This window comes from Achroia grisella, unplaced genomic scaffold (genome assembly GCF_030625045.1).
Source record: "Achroia grisella isolate CSIRO2021 unplaced genomic scaffold, CSIRO_AGI_Agris_v1 utg660, whole genome shotgun sequence".
Taxonomy (NCBI): Eukaryota; Metazoa; Arthropoda; class Insecta; order Lepidoptera; family Pyralidae; genus Achroia; species Achroia grisella.
The window spans coordinates 8,123,768-8,135,912 of record NW_026712984.1 but is presented as its reverse complement, the minus strand read 5'-3'; positions in this window follow the sequence as shown (position 1 = coordinate 8,135,912).

The window sequence follows — 12,145 nt, the reverse complement described above, 5'->3', positions numbered from 1 at the left end:
AAACTTTTTGCCACGCACAACCACATTGTGGAATCACCTTCCAGCAATGGTATTTCCGAACCGATACGATATTGAAACCTTCAAGAAAAGAGCTTATTCCTTCTTAAAAGGCTGGCAACGCACTTGTAATTCCCCTGGTGTTGCGGGTGCTCATAGGCGACGGTAATCACTTACCATCAGGTGAGCCGTAAGCTCGTTTGTCAACTATACTATAATAAATAAAAAATGTGTTTTTGACTCTAGTAGTGGATCATTGAGATGGTTGTATGTCTTTTTACCATAATTATGGTTCAAGCAAGTTTTGTGATATTATTTATTGATTATTTTGTTAAATAATATTATTAAATAAATTATTCTTAATCTAATTTTTAATTATATTATAGTTGTTATTGTAATTATATGTAAATAAATGTGATATAACGTTGTATAAATATGTATAATTATTATTTATTCATATTGTAATATAAATACTAATTTTTATTTATATAAATGTATCAAAACAATGGGTTATTTATATAATTACATACTTACGTTAGTTCTTATCTCTTCAATGCATTTGTTTTATTTATTTGTAATAGCAAATTATTGTTACAAATATAATGCTTCAGTTAGGCCGTATGCTTGGGCGTGGTATAAGAATTACATTGTATACTCCTTCATTTATTTCTTACTAGCTGTTACCATGACTTCGTCCGCGTGGAATTTAACTTTATTTTTCTAAAATAAAAGCCTAAATTACTCCTTATTACATTAGCTACCTACCAAAAAAAGTACCGTCATCATCGGTCCAGCCATTTCAGAACTTAGTCGGAACAAACAGACACACAGACAGACAAAAATTGTAAAAAATGTTATTTTGGTGTATGTACCGTATTTATATTCATATGCATGTAGTAAAAAGCGGTTATTTCAATATAAACAGACACTCCAATTTTATTTACTTCATCATAGTAGCTCCAATCTTTAATTTCAGTTCAATCAGTTGAAAATCTAAGAAGATTTATACAAACTTTCATCCCCTATTTTATCCCCTTAGGGGTGGAATTTATCAAAATCTTTTCTTAGGGGAAACCTACGTCTCAAGCAATTCTCAATAATAGAGATTTCTCACTTATCCAGGTTTCACTGTATATATTTTTTGTTGAGATAAATGATTTTTTTAATTTTTGTGTCTAAACAATACCACATAATGAAAAAACGAAGAGAACCAGTTTTGTGCAGAATTTTATTCTCTACAACTTTCATTTGAAACATTTTTTCATATTCCTTACCGTTATCGAGTTATTTTGAAAAAAGGCGTTTTTCAACACAGTTTTTTAATTACTCCATCCCTTTTTCGACATTTTTTTTTTAATTTTTCATCCCTTTCCCGTTAACTTAAATCAAAATTTATTTCTGAATATTATTATTCAGGTATTAGCAGACTTATAATTTTGTATTGCGCCAAAACTGGTCACATTATGGTTTAATTTAAAAATCTACTGAACTGTACTTCAAATTTGAAATTGTAAATTATTGTAACATAGCGTCAATCTATAAATCTTACCATTTCTATACTTGTACATAAATTATTTCATAATAATTAATTAATAAACAAGTACACAGTAATTTTATCTTAGTATTTCTATAAGACCTACATAATATATGTAAATAATAATACTGTTACAATTCACACAGCGCCATCTAGTTCTGAGCTAATCAAAGCTTGTGTTATGGGTTGTCTAGTACCCATAACACAAGCTCTGCTTAACTTGGGACTAGATGGCGCTGTGTGAATTGTCCAGGGTTATTACATGTACAGTGTATTTATAATTAAAACAATGTGATGTTATTTATTTAATATAACAGTTTCGTCTTAAATTAATGTGCAATATTATATTAATATGATGTATAAAATTTTCGAATTTAATAAACTGTAAGTTAATATATAATATTTAGTGTTTAACTATATGGCTATTGAAGATTTGAAAGGATTCGTGAATAAAATGTTTGAAAATATGACTATAATGGTTTTATTTCAATTAGGGGTGGAATTTATCGAAATCCTTTCTTAGGGGATGCCTACGTCATAGTAGCTTTATGTGTGCAAAGTCTCAGCCCGATCGGTTTAAAATTTACAAAGTTTCATACAAACTTTCATCCCCTATTTTGTCCCCTTGGGGGTAGAATTAATCAAAATTCTTAGCGGATGCCTACGTCATAACATCTACCTGCATGCCAAATTTCAGCCCGATCCGTCCAGTTCTCCTCAAACATGATGGCAACAATACATGTAGTATTATTTATAGTAAAATACTTAAATTTATTATTTGAATCGATTTGTTGTGAGGAGCTGGTGTCTGAGATAGGCATAACCTGTAATACAGATGACCAGCCCCCAACCGAAATGTGATATAAGTTAAACGAATTATGATGCTTATACTACACTAAATAAATTATAATTATACAATGTTTAGATATATAAAAAAAAAGAAATAAAACAATACTAGCTGCGAAATTTATAGCATATATGTTATTCTGATGTATAAGCTATATTAATGTAAAGTTTCATCAAAATCCGTTGAGTTTTTGCGTGAAAGAGTAACAAACATCCATACTTACAAACAAATCAACATCATTTTAAAAGCCATAATATCGGGCTACTCGAACAAATACTCCAATATACTACTGCTATTGAGTAAAAACAACATATGCATGATGACTAGGGCCCTCACAGGACACTGCAAATTAAACAAGCATATGGCCAAACTAGGCCTATGCACGACAAGTATCTGCAGATTCTGCCAAACTGAAGAGGAAACGCCGCTTCACATCCTATGTGGTTGTAGCCCACTCATGCATAAACGAAATATCTCCTTTGGAAAGTTTACACTCTTTCCCGAGGAGATAAAAACGATCGCTCCTAAGAATATCCTTCAATTCTTGTCCCTGACGGGTCTAGGTAGCAGACGTTGAAAAAGGGCGAGCACAATAGATCTATGCAGGTCGCAGTGCTACAGGTGCTACAAACATCTGGCAATAGCCATCTGGCAAACAACCTAATAAAAAAAAAATAAACTCACAAACTGTCGTGTTTATAATTTTAGTAAGATTAATAAACAGCTAGGAAAATAGGCAGTACCTCAAAACTATAGACCTCCTACATGTCACGAGACTCAAGTCGAAAGTGGGTACTTCAGCGTAAATCTACACTCACGGTACGATCTGAGCATGCGTCATCCACACGGCTGTCTGTGACGTGAATGGACCTAGTCAATCCTAACACGTGAAAGTTTGTATGGTTGTATATTACTGTGAAGTTTCATCAAAATCCGTTCAGTAGTTTTTGTTAGAGAGGTGTCAGCTCGTGTTACTAACCCGAGTTAACTTGAGTTGAATTCTGCCAACTCGAGTTGGAAGAATTCAACTCGATTATAACCACCGCGCTACAAATGGCACACAAAAGGTAACACAAACACAAACAGTAATATAAAGAAAAAATGGTAAATATATAACTACAATAACTTGAAATTCACTTATTATCTGATTGCACAAATACGAATATAACAGTTTGTATGTTGATTGTCCATGCCTCCTATGTGTTAATGTGTAATTAAAACAAAATTAATTTAAAAGGGCAACATACAAATTTCTTGCACATTCTTAATGTCTACATGATTCTGCGTTCCGAATAGAATAGAAAATCCTTTATTCAAATAAACTTACATTGAAGCACTATTGTATAGTCATAATTATTTTTTTAATCTACCGCTCATTCGGAAAGCTGTCTCATCACAAGAAGAACGAGCAAGAAACTTGCGTGTTGCTCTTTCAAATAATTTAGTTGTAACTTTATATTTTTGAGTCGAAATGTCTGAATATTAACTACCAACTAGTACTATTAGAGTCAAAATATGAAATGCACAACACTATTAAATCAGTCGTAATAATAATAATAATAAAAAAAAAATAGATGAAAAGGATTCAAATTCAAATTTAAATTTGAAATATCTTTATTCATGTAGGTCTATTACAGACTCTTATGATATGTCAAATCTACCGTCAGTTCGGAATGATTTCGAGTGATAACACACAATTTACAATAATACTATATATAGAATATAACACCAGTTACACCAGGCACACAATAAGTACACACACACTCACACATACACACACGCACTCACACTGTACTTACTTGGTTTCGGCCCGTAAGTGTGGAGAAAACCAGCAAAAGCTGAGAAAAAAAAATAATAAAAAAGGCTGAGAAAATAAAATATACCAAGAATAATAATAATATCTCAAGACAATTAACACAGCGCCATCTAGTCCCAAGCTAAGCAGAGCTTGTGTTATGGGTACTAGACAACTGATATAAATACATGGATACATTTGTTTTATGTAAATAAATACATATTATACATAGAAAACACCCAGACAGATATAAACAGTCATAGTCATGAATACAAATATTTGTACCGTGCGAGGAATCGAACCCATCATCAAAACCATTGGATAGTAAAGCGTAATGAATTTTTTTCATAGATGATAATGGAATGGTGCACCCACCTGGCAGGAGTAAAGAATGATAAGATGAGCATGAGGTCCAGTTACATCGTGATTAAATAACCAGATTTTTTCCAGAACCGCGTGGAAGTTAACATTGTACATTGAGCAATGGGGATACTGAATTTGTCGTAGTGTTTAGAGCAGACCAGTCACCACAAAGTTGATGGTAGTGGTGGGAATGGGTGGTAGAATAAAAAAAAACATATTCAAAAGTACTTATATTAAATTTATTTATTACGTAAAGTAATATTATTTATAAATAAAATAAAAATACAGTAAATTTATTTATCTATTACATCAAATCACTGGATGCTGGACGATTTAAAAGAACCTTAAAACATTGGTCATTGTGTAAGTGCTTTTACAAATTGAATGAATATTATATTGGTGGAGCGGAGTGAAAAATTGTTTGATTTGAATTATGTTGTGAATTGTTGTTTTTTAATTTTATTTGTTTTTGTAATTTAATTATTTGATGTGATTGTATATTTGAATTTCATATTGTACGTCCGAAATGGATAAACTGGTCGTTTCCATAATATATGATGTAACACAGTTATAGACAATAAATGGTTATCTTATCTTATTTCATTAAAGTTTTTTTTATACTGTTATGGTGGCAAACAAGCATACGGCCCATCTGATGGTAAATGGATACCATAGCCCGTGAACGCTTGAAACACCAGGAGTGTCACGTGCGTTGCCGACCCTTAAGAAACATTAATATACCCTTGTTGAAAAACCCCATGCTGTAGTCTCGTGAGAAAAAGAAATAGAAATAATCTTTATTAAAAAAAACTTAATATAAGTACTTTTGAATAGTCACATTTTTTTATTCTACTAGTCATTCGGAAAGCTGTCTCATCACAAGAAGAACGAGCAAGAAACTTGTGTGTTGTTATTTTAAATAAATATTGATTTAATTATATTTAATTAACAACAAGGATTAGGCATGCGACAATCAACATAGAAACCGCTACGCACTTAATCTCTGTTCAATCAGATAACATTGTCAGCGCTATGAATTTTAAGTTAGATATTTTCTACAAAAACATTATTATCATTTATAAATTCTTCAATTTTATAATAAGCTTTTTTACAACGAAAATATTTTATAAGACATTTGAATCTTTTTTCTGTGAAAACCTCGGCAGGTAGTTCATTCCACAATCTAAGTGTACGCGGGAGGAAGCTCCTCTGAAACCGCACTGTCCGAGACCACTTAGATTCCAGCGTGTGGGGATGAATTCCCTGTCGATGGCGAGCGGTGCGATGGTAAAAGGTAGCCGTAGGCATCATCTAAGATTATTTCTACTTCTATTTCGACGGTCGATCCAAATAGCTACTATAATTTAAAGTTTCTTTAACCTCAAATTGAATTAATGTACTCGTTCTTATCAGAATCTTATTATGAGGCTAACTATTTTTAGGTTGGCAACATTGTTATTTTTACTAAGACCAAAAAGAATGTAGCAACAAACAACAAACTTCCACGTAAATCTGATTTAGTTACTTGTTACAAAGAGGCCATCAGAACCTTTGCACGAGAACTCTTTGATTCGTTAATGTCAGATAAAACAAAGCAGGACAAACTCGACACGTCTTTGGTAAAGTGTTGCCTTGCAGCGGTTGTTTCTAGTAACAAGACACACGTCTGTTATGTTCGGAATCTGACAGCGTAGTGCCGGCGATCTAGAGGTGGGAGTTCAACGAACGAACCGTTTTGTGAAACTGTTTTTCATGAACGATTGAACTAGTTTATTTTATGGATCATAATGGAATGGTGCACCCGCATGAGCTAACGGTTTGCGCTGCCGGGACTCCAGAGGAGAGGATAAGATGAACACGAGGTCAGGTTTTCAGAATTAAACTAGTTTCTTTTATGGATGATAATGGAATGGTGCACCCTCCTGCGCTAACGGTTTTTGCTGGGGGGGCTCCAGAGGAGGGTGATAAGATAAACGTGAGGTGAGATCAGTTAGCACATTTTACACAAATTCACCAAGAACGCGTCACGATGGTTTCCAGGGGGAACGGAGTGGAGGTCAACCTGACATGGTGCATTGCTAGTGATGGAGTCATTAGTCACGATTGCCTTTCTCCTTGATTAAACTAGTACACAGAAGGGGTTTATTAGTAATGTGGACTGATGACAGCCCCGGATCTAGGGGAGCAACACGAGGCCCGTGCCCCGGGCGGGAAGTTTTGGGGGCGGCGATATGAACTTGGCAGATGAATACACATCTCATAATTGACAACTTGATGTGAAGCACATTGTTTAATAATAATAATAATAATTTCAGGACAATTAACACAGTGCCATCAAGACCCAAGTTAAGCTAGCTAAAGCTTGTGTAATGTGTACTAGGTATATAGGTAGGATATATAAATAATAAATAATATATATAGAAATCACCTAGACCGATACAAACATTCATACTCATGAATACAAATGTATGTGCTGTGCGAGGAATCGAACCCGCGACCATCGGAAGTAAGGCGGTGTACTAAACCACTTGACCATCGAGGCCGTCAAACATTGTTTGTGTTCAATATCTCCTTGGAAACCATCATGACGAATTCTTGGTAATTCACCAAATGTGTCAAATGACAAATTCTGTCACAAAGGGCTAACTGACCTGACTTCATGCTCATCTTATCCTCCACTGGTGCCCCGACAGCGTAAACCGTTAGCGCTGGCTGGTGCATCATTCTATTATTATCTATTAAAAAATATTACAGTTCACAGATTTTATAATCTATTAAAAAAGAAACTAGTTTACTGTTCACTGATAAATTAGTTTATACGTCGACCGGTTGATGAGTTCATCATCTTGTCCAGTGGTCGATCGAGATGGTTGCTTAGACAACGTCCATTGTTAAACGAGATATTCGTTAATTCACGAAGAGATAGTCTTCGAGTCGTTCGATGACGAGCGTGCACGGCAATAGTTGTTCATGCACGGGATTTTCATTTAATGTTAGACATAGACACCTATATAAATATACATTGTAAATAAACTGACTTTAAAAAAAAGTAATTCAATTAAGTTTCTTGCCAGTTGTTCTCAATTGGATCTATATACTGAACTGGACAGTAGAATAAATTAAAATTAAAATGTAAAAAAATTGATGTTCATAATCGGCTAAAATGTAATTGAATAAACGATTAAAATAAAAAATAAAATATTTAGACTGCAATTAAACTAGTCTCGGTGCGTCGACTGTAAAATCGTCGACGTCCCATCACTAGTTCCCGCTCTTCTTCGTTCCAAATTTGAAATGCCCGCCAGCGGCCATCATGAATCTTTGACGTCAGAAACGACTTTTGGATATCCCTTTTGATTGTTGTTCGGCGATTGTTTTGTCAAAGGTGCTGTCTTTATGTTACATTCTCTTTGAGTTTCATAAATATCTGACCCGACATATGTTTCTAAGTACGAAACTAGCTCTTAACTTTGGTTTAGTTAATTAAATTTCTTGTTATGTTCATTATTTATAGGGTTGCCAAACATTTTATAATGACATATCCTACTTTATTTTTGGTAATTATACTTTGTACTTTTACATATAAAGTATGCAAAAATACTTTATTTTCAACCTTTACTGTGATGCGTCCCCTCCGATCGTCCAATTCAAACGGGGATCGATATTACGACGGCCTGAGCCGAGGTTTGAACCCCTAGTGGTGCCCTCAGACTAAAGTCGTATCCGTCAGGCAGGAGTTGGCCTTCAGCCGCTTTATAAGTCCTTCCTTGGGTTTGGAGTGCCATCTGCACTCGCCCCCTAACGTCCGGTGAAGCTGTAAAGGCCAGCTGCGGCCAACAGCATTAGAATAGTCCGAAAAAAAAAACTGTGTATGCGTAAAACGAAATATTCATTATGGATACTTAACGATTTATAAATGTTACATGTCAATTGTGAGTTGTGACTTTTGTCACAACTCTAATGATAAAAGCACACCAAAATGCGTTTTTAATACAAAAAAAAATTGAAAAATCTTTTTTTTCCTAATACTTTATTTTTTTCCTATATAATGTCAAATAAACTTGGTAATCCTAATTATCTATGTCAGTGGTTCCCAAATAGTTATTGCTGCGTGCTAATTCAATAAAGGCCTCAAACCTTGCGTACCCCTTATTGTAGCAATCACAGTAATAAGTGTCAACACACACAAGTTTCTTGCTCATTCTTGTGATGAGTCTGCGTTCCGAATGAGTGGTAGAATCAAAATATGACTATTCAAAAGTGCTTGTAATGAGTTTATTTGAATAATGATTATTTCTATATCTATTTCTATACCCGCCGTCTTACCCCGATTATTTTTTTTTTATAAAAAGTTATTACCTTGTGTATCCACTGTCGAGTATAATAATAATCTCAGGACAATTCACACAGCGCCATCTAGTCCCAAGTTAAGCTAACTAAAGCTTGTGTTATAGGTTTAGCTATGATAGAGCCACTAATATTTCGAGTGTTCTGAAGTAGGCACTTTTGACGTGAGTCTCGTAACATGTAGATGGTCCATGGTTTTAGGATATTGCGGATTTTTCTAACTGTCCTAGCATATTAAATAATAATATAATAATATCTCAGGACAATTCACACAGCGCCATCTAGGCCAACCTAAGCAGAGCTTGTGTTATGGGTACTAGACAACTGATAGAAATACATGGATGCATTTTTTTTTAATAAATACATATTATACATAGAGAACACCCAGACCGACACAAACAATCATACTCATGTTACAAACATTAGTATCGTGTAGTAGTACCGTGCGAGGAATCGAACCCACGGCCATCGGATAGTAAAGCGGTGTACTAAAAATGAGTATCTTCAGTTACGGCCACTGATTAGACTATTTCTTACTTCTGACTCTTTATTCATGTCGGTCTATTACAGACTCTTATGATATTTCAAATATACCGTCAGTTCGGAATGATTTCGGAAGAACTGACAAGAAGACCTTCTGAACTAATAAAAGAAGTCCTTTTGACAATCTCAATAGCATATAGATATATATACAATATAATATATAATATAGACAAATACATACGTAAGAAAGAATCAAGTAACAATAAAATTATTTAAAAGAGCAACACACAAGTTTCTTTCTCGTTTTTCTTGTGATGCGACAGCTTTCGGAATGAGCGGTAGATTAAAAAAAATGTGATGACTATTCAAAAGTGTTTCTATGTAAGTTTATTTGAATAAATGATTTTCTATTCTATTCTATAAACTATCATACTCAAAGACATTGGAATCGTACCCGCGACCATCGGAAGTAAGGCGGTGAGCTATATCGCTAAACCACCGAGTATAGTATTGCTAGCAATGGCATTATTAGTTCACATTATTACAAATCCCTTTTCCACTCTACAGGATTGTTCTCCAGTATGTATAATCTATACATATAAATAAAATTGGAGTGTCTGTTTGTAATATTGAAATAACCGTTTTTTACTACATGCATATGAATGTAAATACGGTACATACACCAAAATAACATTTTTTACAATTTTTGTCTGTTTGTCTATCTGTCTGTTTGTTCTAGCTATTCTCTGAAATGGCTGGACCGATTTTGACGAGACTTTTATTGGTAGGTAGCTGATGTAATAAGGAGTAACTTAGGCTACTTTTATTTTAGAAAAATTCCAATCGGACAAGTCTCGGGAACAGCTCGTATATGGTTATAATATATAGTTGTTCCATAACACAAGTTGAGCTTAACTTCGGACTAGATGGCGTTGAATTAATTGTCCAGGGTTATTATTATTATTTGCCAAGATGGACTAACTGACCTGACCCCATGTTCATCTCATCATCCTCCACTGGTGCCCCGCCAGCGTAAACCGTTAGCGCAGGCGGGAGCACCATTCCATTATCATCAACAAAAAAAACAATCCTATATGAGCCACAGAGTGTAGCTACAGTGAGTTTCCAATCAAAATTCATCACGTGATCAGAGCAACGGTAGAGTACTCGGCATCAGACGTGACAGACAGACGGAGAGTGCGACAGACAGTGGAATTAGCAGCCTGCGCTCTGACCACTCCAATATGTCGAATTTTGAATAGATTAGTTTTGTCTATGGACTTGGAATTATTGAGAAAAAATATTATTTCACCATTTTAATGCTGGAGTGTAAACTACCAAAGTTTGTATTCACACGTTTCGACTTGTAAATGTAAACTTACAAGGATTATTTAAAAGAGCAACACACAAGTTTCTTGTTCGTTCTTCTTGTGATGAGAAAGGTTTCCGAACGAGTGGTAGATAAAAAAAATTGTTATGACTATTCAATTGCTTAAATTAAGTTTATTTGAATAAATGATTTTCTATTCTATTTCTATTCTAAGTACTTATATTTAGAGAGGTGTATTTTTGACTAATTGTCTATGGACTTAAAAATAATATAAATAATAATTCGGCTGGATTCCTACCCGGCCGAATTATTATGATAAATTCATCAAGGATCATCAATTAAGAAAGGATTATGATAAATTCCACCCCTAAGGGGATAAAATAGGGGATGAAAGTTTGTATAAATCTTCTTAGATTTTCGACTGATTGAACTGAAATTAAAGATTACTACTATGATGAAGACATTCGCTTAAATAGGATTTTGATAAATTCAACCCCCATGGGGATAAAAAAAGGGATGATGCAGGATGAAAATATATTAGTTTGAACCTATCAGTACCTAATGGAACGAATAAATTAAGATGAACAAAATAATTTTTATTTCTTTAGGCTACTTTTATTTTAGAAAAATAAAGTTAAATTCCACGCGGACGAGGTCGCGGGTACAGCTAGTATTACGATATATTAAAGTATCTAGGTAACGGTGTGTACTATATTATTATTTTGAAGCCCATAATAATGTATAATATAGGAAATACCGCTTCCAACCCACTATGAATTCATTATGGATCAATTACGCATAAAATAAGTATTATGAATCACATAAAGCAATTAACACGAAGCTGATTCATAAAAGGCGTCAGGACGGGTCCAACTGGTTGTACAGATTAAAAACATCCAGTACACCAACATTGTAGTACTAGCTAGAGATGTGCTAACTCGTAATAAACATTACTCGAGTTGAAATTCAGGTAACTCGAGTTATGTGGAAAAAACAGTTTATTTTTGTTTTATTTTTCGAACAAATCTAATGTTTTTGGCCGCAGCTAGCCTTGAAAGCTTCACCGAACCATAGGCGGCGAGTAGAAATGGCACTTCAAGGCTGCGGAAGGACTTATGGAACGCATAATCATTATATATTGATAACATAACCGGACGAATATGCGAAAAAAAAATGATAACGACCTCAAATCAATATTGAAAACAAGTGAAAATTGTATGATATGAAATGATCGGAAAATTTCATGTCATTGTCTTTTCGACGTCAGACTCATGCTCTCGCTTTTTCATTTGATTCGTTCATTTACCAGTTGAATGCTTCCAACTCGAGTTGGCAGAATTCAACTCGAGTTAACTCGAATTCACCGCAACTCGAATTAACTCGAGTTAGTAACTCGAGTTGACACACCTCTAGTACTATCGACCCGCCCCGGCTTTGCACGGGTGCTAT